General features: G+C 40.9%; 1 pseudogene; it reads right to left on the bottom strand.

Annotated features, from left to right (window-relative positions):
• Positions 1-360: 360 nt before the first annotated feature.
• On the bottom strand, positions 361-12,119 carry LOC117904768 (annotated as a pseudogene).
• Between the last annotated feature and the right edge of the window lie 338 nt (positions 12,120-12,457).

A 12,457-nucleotide genomic window follows, 5' to 3' on the forward strand; every position in this document is an offset into this window, starting at 1 on the left:
GTCTCGGGAAAAAGATTCGATATAAGGCTTGAGACGATGCCCATTCACTTTGAAAGTTCGAGTGCTATTGAAGTTGAGTAGTTCCACTACTCCATTTGGTTGCACTTCATGAATTATGAAAGGACCCGTCCATCTTGATTTCAATTTTCCCGGAAAAAGATGAAGCTTAGAGTCATAAAGCAAGACTCTTTGCCCCTTGGCAAAATTCTTTTGATTTACCAATTGATCATGCCACTTCTTCAACCTCTCCTTTGCAATTTTTGAATTGAGGTAAGCATCATTCCTCATTTCCTCTAATTCATTCAAATCCAAACATCTTTTCAACCCAGCTCTTGTCAAATCCATGTTGAGCTTCTTGATTGCCCACCACGCTTTATATTCAATCTCCACTGGAAGATGGCACGCTTTGCCATAAACAAGGCGATAAGGAGACATTCCAAGGATGGTCTTGTAAGCGGTCCTATACGCCCATAAGGAATCTAGGAGCTTAATAGACCAATCCTTCCTATTAACATTCACCACCTTCACCAATATATTCTTGATCTCCCGGTTGGCTAACTCAACTTGGCCACTTGTTTGAGGGTGATAAGGTGTAGCTACCTTGTGCTTAACCCCATATTTGGCTAGAAGAGTCTCAAAAGGTTTATTGCAAAAGTGGGTTCCTCCATCACTTATAATGGCCTTAGGTACTCCAAATCTTGCAAAGATGTTGTCTTTGAGGAATTTAAGAACCACCTTGTGATCATTGCTCCTACATGGGATTGCTTCCACCCACTTAGAGACATAATCCACTCCCACCAAAATGTAGGAATGTCCAAATGACATTGGAAATGGTCCCATGAAGTCTATCCCCCAAACATCAAAGACATCCACTATCAAGATGGGATTCAAGGGCATCATATTTCGGCGTGTAAGCTTACCAAGCCTTTGACACCGATCACATCCCTTGCACATAGAGTGGGCATCCTTGAAAAGAGAGGGCCACCAAAACCCTGATTGGATCACTTTCATGGCTGTTTTCTGGGAGGCAAAATGACCTCCACATGCACTATCATGGCAATGGGAAAGAATTCTGGATTGCTCTTGTTCAGGAACACATTTCCTTATGATTTGATCCGCACAATATTTGAAGAGAAAAGGCTCCTCCCAATAATAGGCATGAATCTTAGCAAAGAAATGCCTCTTGTCTTGGGCACTCCACTCGCTTGGAACTTCCCCAGTAACCAAGTAATTTGCAATGTGAGAATACCATGGGGCTACATCTATTGACATGAGAGACTCCTCTGGGAAGTCATCATTGATAGGTAGACCATGTGAGTCACGTGCTATCACAAGTCTTGACAAGTGGTCAACTACCACATTTTCTACTCCCTTTTTATCCCGGATTTGGAGATTGAATTCTTGGAGCAAAAGGATCCATCTTATCAATCTTGCCTTGGCATCTTGCTTGGTTAGCAAGTACTTCAAAGCGGAATGGTCAGTGAACACCACTATAGAGGACCCTACCAAATAGGCACGAAACTTATCCAAGGCAAAGACTACTGCCAACAACTCCTTCTCAGTAGTTGTGTAGTTCCTTTGAGCCTCATTCAAAGTCTTGCTCGTGTAATAAATCACATAGGGCTTTCCATCCTCTCTTTGCCCAAAACAGCCCCCATACAAGATCACTTGCATCACACATTACCTAAAAGGTAATTTCCAATTTGGGGCTCTAACTATTGGTGCAGTTGTGAGGAATTGCTTCAGTTCCTCAAAACTCTTCTGACACTTCTCATCCCACACAAACTTGGCATCCTTTACCAAGAGTTCACAAAGAGGCTTTGAGATTTTTGAGAAATCCTTAATGAACCTCCTATAGAACCCGGCATGTCCTAGGAATTGCCTAATTCCTTTAACATTTGTGGGAGGTGGCAACTTAACAATTAGCTCCACCTTTGCCTTATCTACCTCAATGCCATTTTTGGAGATTACATGTCCTAAGACAATGCCTTGTTGTACCATAAAATGGCACTTCTCCCAATTTAGCACTAGGTCTTTCTCAATACATCTTGGAGAACTGCTTCTAAGTGTAACAAACACTCCTCAAAAGAACTTCCATAAACAGTGATGTCATCCATGAAGACTTCCATGATGCGTTCTACCATATCACTGAAGATGCTTAGCATACATCTTTGGAAAGTTGCAGGAGCATTACATAAACCAAAGGGCATTCTCCTATACGCAAAAGTACCAAAGGGCATGTGAAGGTTGTCTTTTCTTGATCTTCCAAATCAATCTCTATTTGGAAGTACCCCGAGTAACCATCTAGAAAACAGTAGAAAGGATGTCCTGAGACTCTCTCAAGGACTTGGTCCATGAAAGGCAATGGGAAATGGTCCTTCCTAGTCACTGAATTCAACCTCCTGTAGTCTATACACACCCTCCATCCTGAGGTAGGACGTGTAGAGACTTCCTCCCCTTTCTCATTCTGGATCACAGTGATACCAGATTTCTTTGGAACTACTTGGGTGGGGCTCACCCACAAGCTATCTGAAATGGGATATATGATCCCTGCTTGTAGTAGCTTCAGAACTTCACCCCTCACCACCTCTTGCATGTGAGGATTCAACCTCCTCTGGGGCTGCTCACTGGTTTTGCATCTTCCTCCATGTAGATATGGTGGGTGCACACCAAGGACTAATCCCCTTCAGATCAGAAATTTGCCATCCAATGGCTTTCTTGCATTTTCTGAGGACTCCCAAAAGACTATCCTCTTGATCACTTGTGAGATTTGAAGAGACCACCACTGGACATTTCTCATCTTCCTCCAAATATGCATACTTCAAATTAACAGGAAGTGGCTTCAAAACAAGCTTTGGAGGTCCTCCATAGCTGCTCCTTGTGAGTCCTCCTTATTGAACAGTGGTAAGATCTCTTCCCGTCTCCTCCAAGGAGACATGGTAGCTAGCACATCAGAGGGTTCAGGTAACCCTTCTTCAAGCACTTCAAGGCTTTCATTCAAGCTCTCTTCTAAGCTCTTGTCACAATGCTCTTCAACCAAGGTGTTGATCAGGCACACCTCTTCCAATCCTTCATCCTCTTCTGGGTGAAGATGCCTCTTGCAAAGATGGAATATGTTTAATTCCAAAGTCATGTTTCCAAATGTGAGCTGCATCACCCCATTTCTACAATTGATGACGGCATTGGAGGTAGCCAGGAAAGGTCTCCCAAGGATGATTGGCACGTAATTGGCTTCCATAACAGTGGGATCGGTATCAAGCACAACAAAATCCACGGGATAGTAGAATTTGTCCACTTGCACTAGAACATCCTCTATCACCCCCTTGGGATTTTGACAGATCTATCAGCTAAGGAGAGAGTGATGGCTGTGGGCTTCAATCCTCCAAGTCCCAGTTGCTTGTACACAGAGTATGGGAGCAAATTCACACTTGCCCCCAAGTCTAGTAAAGCTTTCTCCACAAGTGTCCCTCCAATGTTGACTGCAATGGTGGGGCAACCCGGATCTTTATACTTGACTGGAGACTTACTCTGAATGATAGCACTTACTTGCTCAGTGAGGAATGCATTCTTTGTCACATGTAGCCCTCTCTTGACCGTGCACAAGTCCTTCAGAAACTTTGCATATGTGGGGACTTGCTTGATCATATCAAGTAAGGGTATATTCACCTTCACTTGTCTCAAGACTTCAAGAATTTCTGATGAATTCTTGATTTCCTTCTTTCCATGTAAAGCTTGAGGAAAAGGGGGAGGCATATGTTTCTTCATCATATCTTCTTTAATCACTATCCTCGGCTCTTCTTCAAAGCTTGATTTGGATGCACTTTTCTTCCCACTCTCTCTTCTTGGTTATTGCTCTCTTTAACCAAGGTTTTCTTTGACAAAGGTTCTTCATCTTGCCTCACCTTAGGCAAGGGTTGATCAACCTCCTTTCCACTCCTCAAGGTGATCACGCTTTGACCTCCCTCAACTTTGAAGAATCCCCCTCTTGGGTTTCAACTTCATGAACACCCTTTGGATTTTGGCTTGGTTGAGAGGGGAACTTTCCTTTCTCATTCACTGTGTTGAGGTTGGTAAGCCTAGAGATGGAGTATTGAATGTTATCTATCTTCTGATATAGATCATTTTGCATCCCATCCATTCTCTTATTTAGAGAACTCTCAACATTCTCAATCTTTTGGTGCAATTGGGAGTTGATTGCCCTTTGTTCACCCACAAAGTCACTCATGACTTTGCTTAGGTTTGCCATGGCTTGCTCCACTGAAGAGGTTTGTTGAGGTGCTTGAGTTTGGGCTTGTGGTTGGTATGGAGGTGGTCTTGGTCTCCAAGAAAAATTTGGATGGTTTCTCCAGCTTGAATTATAGGTGTTTCCATAAGGTGCATTGTTGTTAGGCCTAAATTGCCCCACAACATTGGCTTGATCACCTAACATCTCCCTCACAGCTGGCATGGTTGGGCACTCATCTACCACATGGTCACATGATTGGCAAATGGTGCATGGCATGGCATGGGCTTGAGTCTCGGAAATGGCTTGGACTTCATGCATCTTTTTCAACTCAAGTTCTTCCAACCTCCTTGCTATTGTTGCCACCTTAGCTTTCATGTCCATGTCTTCACTTAACATGTACAATCCACCCTTTGGATTACAGGAGCTTTCATCCTTCCCAATTCCTTTGAGTTGGGCTCATCCCATCCTCTTGTTACCTCAGATACATAACTTAAAAAATCCATGGCTTCTTCCGGATTCTTACTCATAAAATCTCCCCCACACATGGTTTCAAGAATTTGCTTCATGGAGGAAGACATTCCATCATAGAAATAGCTCACCAAGAGCCATGTATCAAAGCCATGATGAGGACAAGCATTGATGGCCTCCATATACCTTTCCCAACATTCATGGAATTTCTCATTTTCTTTTGCAGAAAAGTTTGAGATTTGCCTCTTCAACCCATTGGTCTATGGGTGGGGAAAAATTTCTTCAAAAATTCGGCCTGAAGATCAACCCAATTCCTTATGCTCCTTGGCCTTAAAGAATTAAGCCATATTTTTGCCTTGTCCTTCAAAGTGAAAGGGAATAGCTTGAGTCTCATCAAGTCTATTGAAGCTCCTCCCTCTCTAAAGGTATTGCACACCTCCTCAAACTCCTTGATGTGGGCATATGGATTCTCACTCTCCATTCCATGGAAATTTGGTAGAAGGGGCACAATATGGGGCCTTATAATCAGCTGCTCAAGAGGAGGTATTATGCATGAGGGTGCACTCATCCTTGGTGGGTGCATTCTATCCCTCATGGATAGATATGCATTTGGATTACCCCCTTGACCTTGTTGAGAATTCTGATCCTCTTGTGGAGGGTCCATGATGTTTACACAGATATTCAACTCTGTGTCTTGAGGATTCTCAATCCTTACTAATCTTCCCTCTTGGTCCCGAATCCAATAGGGCATGCACAAATCTCTACTTACCTGAAAACAAAACAAAACAACAAAAACAAAAGAAAACTAGAAGAAAGTTAAGGTTAGAAAGAAAACAAAAGAAATTCTAAATTAAAAGAAAGGAAATAAAGTTAGTGAAAAAGGAATTCACCAAACTTGTGATGAAAATCACAAGTAGCCTCTAAAAGGTTGTATCACTGTATTGTGGCACCATCCCCGGCAACGGCGCCATTTTGATTCGCATGAAAATCCAGTCGGGTCATTTAATCAAAAACATTTATAAAACCTATGACCTCATACTAGTGTAGCAAAGCTACTATAGTATAGTGGCTCTAGGGTCGAACTCTGGGATGGGTTTTCATTCTACCAGTGATATACTCAGATTAGAAATTGAATTTAATGATTTCCTTTATCAAAAACTTAAAGTTTAAAAGAAAATAAAATTTGTTTTGAAAGTTTTGAACTAAATTAACATAAACTAATTAAAAATGGAAGAAAGAAAGTTTCTCGGAGCTAAGGATTGCTAGGATCAAGTTTAGAATGCAAAGTGGAAAATTCCGGATTTTTCTCCTCGCATTGGGGATTTAACCTATAGTTATTTCCCGAACCGGTATAGGTTTAACAATGAAGATTTAATCCATAAAAATCAATAGAAATGGTAGTCAAGGTCCATTAATGGCTTTAGACACTATATAGGTCTTCACCTTGAACCACTTTCCAATGGCTCGTACATGATAACTAATGGACTAATATGGATCTAGCAATAAGCATCCATAAAGACCTGAAGCTTACCATGTATTGGCCATTCAAAGTGATTCTAAGGGATTTAAAGCAAAACTTTGGATTTAAAAGCCATTTATGAACTTCAACTACCTGTATTTAATGCACGAGCATTTTCCACCTTTGCATCTGGACTTTTCACCTAGCTTCCTTCACTCCAAGAAACCAAGAGTTTAGCCTCTCATCCTCTGAGAAAACATCCTCAGAGGTTGTTTGGCTTCCAAGAAAGAGAAAATAGTAAGAGAAAATAGAAAATGAGAGAGCTCTGTATATTGCTAAGTGTTAAGCTTAACACCCGTGTTACATGTCTTCAAGAGGTGATTTCCACCCCTTATATAGTTTTTACAAAAGCAAAGCTTTTCATTGGCTTGTTACAAGGAGAAGAAAGGAAATTACATCAAAAAATACTTAAGAAAATATCTAAAGTGGAGTCGGCAAAAACAGAGGAGATTTCGCACCACGCATGGGGTGTGCGAATTTCGCACACCTGAAGGGGTGTGCGAAATTCGCACACCATTCGCACACCTAGGGGTGTGCGAAATTTTCGCACACCTGGAGCAGTTGTCTTCCGAAGGCCATAACTTCCTCGTTTCAGCTCCAAATCGTACACGGTTTGAAGCGTTGGATTCTTGACTTCTTGAGCTTTGAAACGGTATATAGCATGTAGAAAATGGACTTCAGAAAGTGCTCCAAAAGTGCCCAAGAAGACTGCAGCTGCTGTCCTCTGATTTCCTCCTTGCTTCTCTTTGCTTTTCTTTGCTTTTCTTTGCTATTCTTCTTTGGTTGGCTTGTCTTAATGATCCAAAAAGATGTGAAAACACTAAAACTAGCCACAAATATGATTAGAAGTCATTGCTAGGTCCTTAACATGCCAATTGGAATAAAGGTGAAGAATTACTACACAAAAGTGCTTAAAACATAATGACTTAAAGGTGTAAAATGGCACTTTTGGGTAGTAATCAGTTATCATCATAATGATCCAAGAAATCAATCGAAATGAATGTAGGATCCTCTGATATTTATACCCAAAATCAATAACAAGCATGTGGGCCTCCGATTTCCACACCCAAGCATATAACAAATTACAGAAGTAGCAAATGAAAGAAACCCATAAAGGAGCAGGGGTGTTAAAATGAAGAACTTACCTCTAGGAAAATGCAGACTGATGAATCATTTCTCCTCTCTTTCTCTTCATGCTCCTTTTCTCTGAAAAGCTCCCTCTCTCTAATTGTTTTCCCTCTCAAGCAACCCTCCTCTCTCTTCAGCCACTAAAACATGTTCTTCCCAAAAACCAAACCCCCCTCCCTTTAACGGCCTCACTCTCTTTTCCTGTTATTCAAAACCAGCTAAGAATATTCCCCCAACATGTGTCATTGGCTGACTGCATCCTCAACCCACTACTATGATTTCCTAATGGCCAATATCAAGGCTACACATGGCCCTCAAGGTTCTTACATGTGGTAAAATAACACCATGCAAAAATAGACCCTAAAATGGGGTCTACAAATATGCCCATCTTCGGTAGAGCTCACGAGTGTAAGGAATATGAACACTAAAGTGAAAACAAAGTGTGAATAGTGAGTGGAATGAAGTGAACTCTACCGAAGAACAAAGGAGACCCCCAAAGGGACACTATCAAAACACAAACTCACTCAGGCAAGTAGAAGAACAAAAGAGGCTTTCATCCTAAAGGAAAAGCATATCTCAAAGCGCCTCTAAAGCTACACCAAGGATCCAGACTCTTTCTAAGATGTCTTCAAAAGTAACTCAAAGGTGAATGTCAAAGATGAGTAACGGTCGAACCACCTTGGAGTACAGGAAAAAATGCGTCCAAAGGGATTGACTACATGTGTACTACATGAGAATGATAAGCATGGGGCACCTGACAACATAAGCGAAATATATGCCATGAACTCAAAGAGGGGATAAAGTGTGGCTCAATGCTGAACAAACTCAACTAGGTAGGCGTGACTCGAAGAGGAACAAGACTCAACTCAATTGATAAGAAAATGATCAATTGATATAAGTGCGGTCCCAACTCAAAAACACAAACTAACAAGACAATGATTGATCGATATAGGTGCGATCCAAAAAACTCAAACTGGCATGGAAATGACTGATCAATATAGGTGTGGTCCCAAAAACTGAACTAACAAGATGAATGAACGATCCATATAGGTGTGGTCCCAACTCGAACTGACATGAAAATAACCGATCGATATAAGTGCAGTCCCAAAAACTCAAACTGACAGGAAGATGGTTGATCGATATAGGTGCGACCCCGAAACTCAAACTGAACACAAGGTGAATGACCGATCGATATAGATGCAGTCCCTAAAAACCTTAAACTCAATCTGATAAGACAATGAATGATCGATCAATATAGGTGCGGTCCCAAAAACTCAAACTGAACTGACATGAAGAATGACTAATCGATATAGGTGCGGTCCCGAAACTCTAACTAATCTGACATGATGGTGATCTGATCAAGTGGCTCAAATCCAAAGGATAACTAGGATAACGATGTAAGCAAACTCGACAGGAGGGGATATGTCCCAATATGATAACTCATAAGAATCGACAACTAGGTCAAAAGATAATAAAGCCTATGAAAGGTCTGACAATCCCAGGGAAGGAGGATGTGCCCCAGTAAGCAACTCGCAAGGGTCAACAACTAGATCAAAGATGAATGAAAGTTTGTTGAAAGGTCTGGTGCTCTTAGAGAATGGGGTATGCCCTAGTATGTAATGGTGGACAAACAGAGATATAAAATGCCTCAAAAATACTGTACTCTGAAATATGCTCATCCATCATGTAATGAAAATGTCCAACCTCAAATAGGTAATGCCAAACACGACCATGTATCTTGATGCCATGCTGACAAAACAAAACTAACTGATAAATAAAAACAATGATGACCAATGCTCAAAATACAAAGAGCAAACAAATCAACACTCAACATGCTAACTGTCAAAATGAAAGCATCATCACTAATAAATCAAAAATCTGTCAGGCTTTGCCATCATGGAAGATGTTGAACCTAAAGTCCATAAGATGTATGAAAGCACAACTAAAGAAATCGAGGATTGATCTACATCTTCTCCTAATTGAGAGAGAGGTGTGAGGTCATGTGTCATGGTGAGATGTGTGGGATAAAAGAAGGTAATAATCAAGCTCTGGTAAGATAGAAAACATGAAAGTAGCAAGGGTGAAATGTCTGAGTACGAAATGAAAGGTAAGTAGGTATTCAAGATCATCCAAGTTTGTCGAGAAGACTAAACCCTAGGTGTCAATAGCTCCATAATCCATCAAAAGCAACAATCATAAATAGAAAATTAAGTCTTAGTGTTAAAACATCTAACAAGGTGGCTATGCCCCAGTATGCAATGAGGGCAACATGAAATAATCCAATGATCTCCATATCACTCGTCAGACGCTCCAACATAAAGAATCAATTTGATCTCTCTCCAAAAGATGGATATGCCCTAGTGTAAAGCATCCAATAGGGTGGCTAGGTCCCAACGAAAAAAACACTCTCCATCATGGCTATGCCCTAGTATAAAGTAGTGTATCCGAGTCAACAACCATTGAGAAGGATCATGCCTATTGTACGTCAACAAATCAATCAATCTTTACTTTTGGTGCCAAAATGGAAACATCTCAACATAATCCCTATGAATTGGTATCCCCGGGCTCTATGAATGTGAATGAAGTGGCTATGACCCAGTATAAACCATCTAAAGTGTCTATACTCCAAGATAAATCAAAGTTCATCACCAATGAGAGGGTTATGTCTTAGCATGTGTCATCATAATAAGGTCAATCTCATTTCTTAATGCTAAAAATGAATATACCAATATAACCTCAACAGACCCTAACCACCTCATGCTCCACAAGAAATAATAGAGTGGTTGTGTCTACCATGCACAATCTCTAAAGCAACCATGTCTCAAAATAAACAGTCATCTTAAAAAAAAAAAATCAACCACTGATGAAAAGAGTGTGTCCCAATGCAGAATATCGAGTAGAGTGACTATATCTCCAATAAAAGTGCTCTCTAAAATGGCTATGCCCCAGTATAGGGTCACCCCACAACTCCTAATCCATCATAACCCAAGTAAAAACTGACTATGCCCCAATGCAAGGCATCATCCCAAAAGAAACTGTCATCGATGAGCGGGATATGCCCTAGTGTTGATCACATCACCTCCGAAAATCCATCACCGGTAAGAGGGGTATGCCCCAGTGTAAATCATATCATAACTCCTCATCCATCACGCTCTAAGAAATAATCTCCAACCAATCTCAAGTATTGCCCATGTGTGAGCTGTCAAACACAATGTGAAGTCATGACCTCAGGGTGGTCTTAAGACACCGGAAGTAACGTAGGCTAAGATAATAGGGCGAAAGAAACGAAAGGAAACTAGGCTCAATAGTCCCAAAGATTTAATCCCCATACCCTTCATGCATGAGATGCAATGTGTAGAAAACATCATGAGTCACGGACCTAAGGATCCCCATGTGAAAAGTAATGATAAAGGAATGGGCATATCGAATAAGCAAGAATAAAGTGTGGATGCTAAACCCAAGTCAAACATCATGCAGGATGAGAAAAGAAAGAAATCAGATGAGGTAGAGTGAAATGAAGGAATAAAATAAAGACAGAAGAAGGCAAAGAGATAAAAAAGTGAGTGATGATCAACTTGCATCAAAACATGGAAAGTAGTCACATCTGAAATAGATGGGATGATGGATAAAGCCTAGATCCAGAGATACTAAAGAAAGGTCGCATGCCTGTCTCACAAAAATTGAATGGGCGACTCATACTCTCACCCAAAATATATACCAAGATATAATCTCATAAAGAAGCTCTCATACGAACTCTATATAACACATAGACTCAATGAAGCAAACTGGCACATCCATACACATGCCTAATGGAGAATGATACAATGAAGAATGCGCTATCTTTTTTTTTTTTTTTTTTTTTGCGCATAATCTGATCAATAATGAACGACCTCCCATGAAAATACATACCCAAATGATCAAACCCTCTCCACATAGGGATGTTACATGACTCCTCACTAACAAGACAACCTCTCAAACTGAGTTCTCTGTACCACTCCCCATGGGGTGAACGGGGGAAAAGAATGTGACAATCCTCCATGCAGTGATGTGTGAAAAACCACCACTCAATGTGAAACAAGGATAATGTCGAGTAAGCAATGATGAGAGAAAAGACAGAGAACGAATATCATAAGTGGTGATATGTGATGCCGAAAAAAGTGATGAGATGATGTCAAAGTAGAAAATATCACAATGGAGAGTGAGAGATGAGGCCTGAATATGTGTGTCAGGTCTAGAACTCATGATTTATCTAATCAAAGCATGCAAACACTATAGGGTCCCCAACCCGGTGTAATAAGTAAAAGAGGTGATGAAAGAAAAGGTTATGGTGCTCGTGTGAGGCTCAAAGGGCTAGCAACGGGTGACTCTATATGTAAGGGTGATATGGTAAATAAGCCTCTGAAATGATGGCCACCCATCATTTGACCACAACCTCGAACATTGTGCTTTCAAGATCTCACATGGTCAATACTAAAGACTGGCATCCGTCTAACATAGTCATATCAACCTCTCTAAAATCGTGTGAAAACTCCTACCGATGCTCTGTGATAATCATCAATGTCCTCTGATAATCACCTCACTCTATCATCATAAGCCACTCACCATCGTCTCATAAAATCACCATCTTTAGTCATCCCGACTCTCTAAAGTCATGTGCAATGGCTTAAATCTGGATGCTCCATGATGACCCCTCTGCCTTAGCAACATCATCGAGTAGTCAACCACTTTCTCATCATGATTCATCTATCATCACGCAAAGCTCACCTCGGGTCTAACCATCTCGGACTCTACCTGGTCAAATCCAAGAAAATGATGGAAAGAACGGGAATGACAATGTAGAATGCTAAGGCAAACAAATGTGGCTAGGTCGTATAGTGGTACCAAGGGGTGGTGTCATGTCAGACTCAAAATGGGTAGGTCATCAAGTTTACAAAGTTAGGATATGGATATGGATATGGTACTCTGATCAAAAGGTGAAATGGGTCACAGTCTCAAACTCCCTAGGTCGATCTCCTAATTCTAGGTCAATAGGCTCAATATCCTTCATGATAGGTCAGGTCAGAGTGATCATGATGTATAAGTGAAAAAGATGTCTCATATTGAAAGCATAACACACA

The sequence above is a fragment of the Vitis riparia genome, chromosome 17 (genome assembly GCF_004353265.1).
Source record: "Vitis riparia cultivar Riparia Gloire de Montpellier isolate 1030 chromosome 17, EGFV_Vit.rip_1.0, whole genome shotgun sequence".
Classification (NCBI taxonomy): domain Eukaryota; kingdom Viridiplantae; phylum Streptophyta; class Magnoliopsida; order Vitales; family Vitaceae; genus Vitis; species Vitis riparia.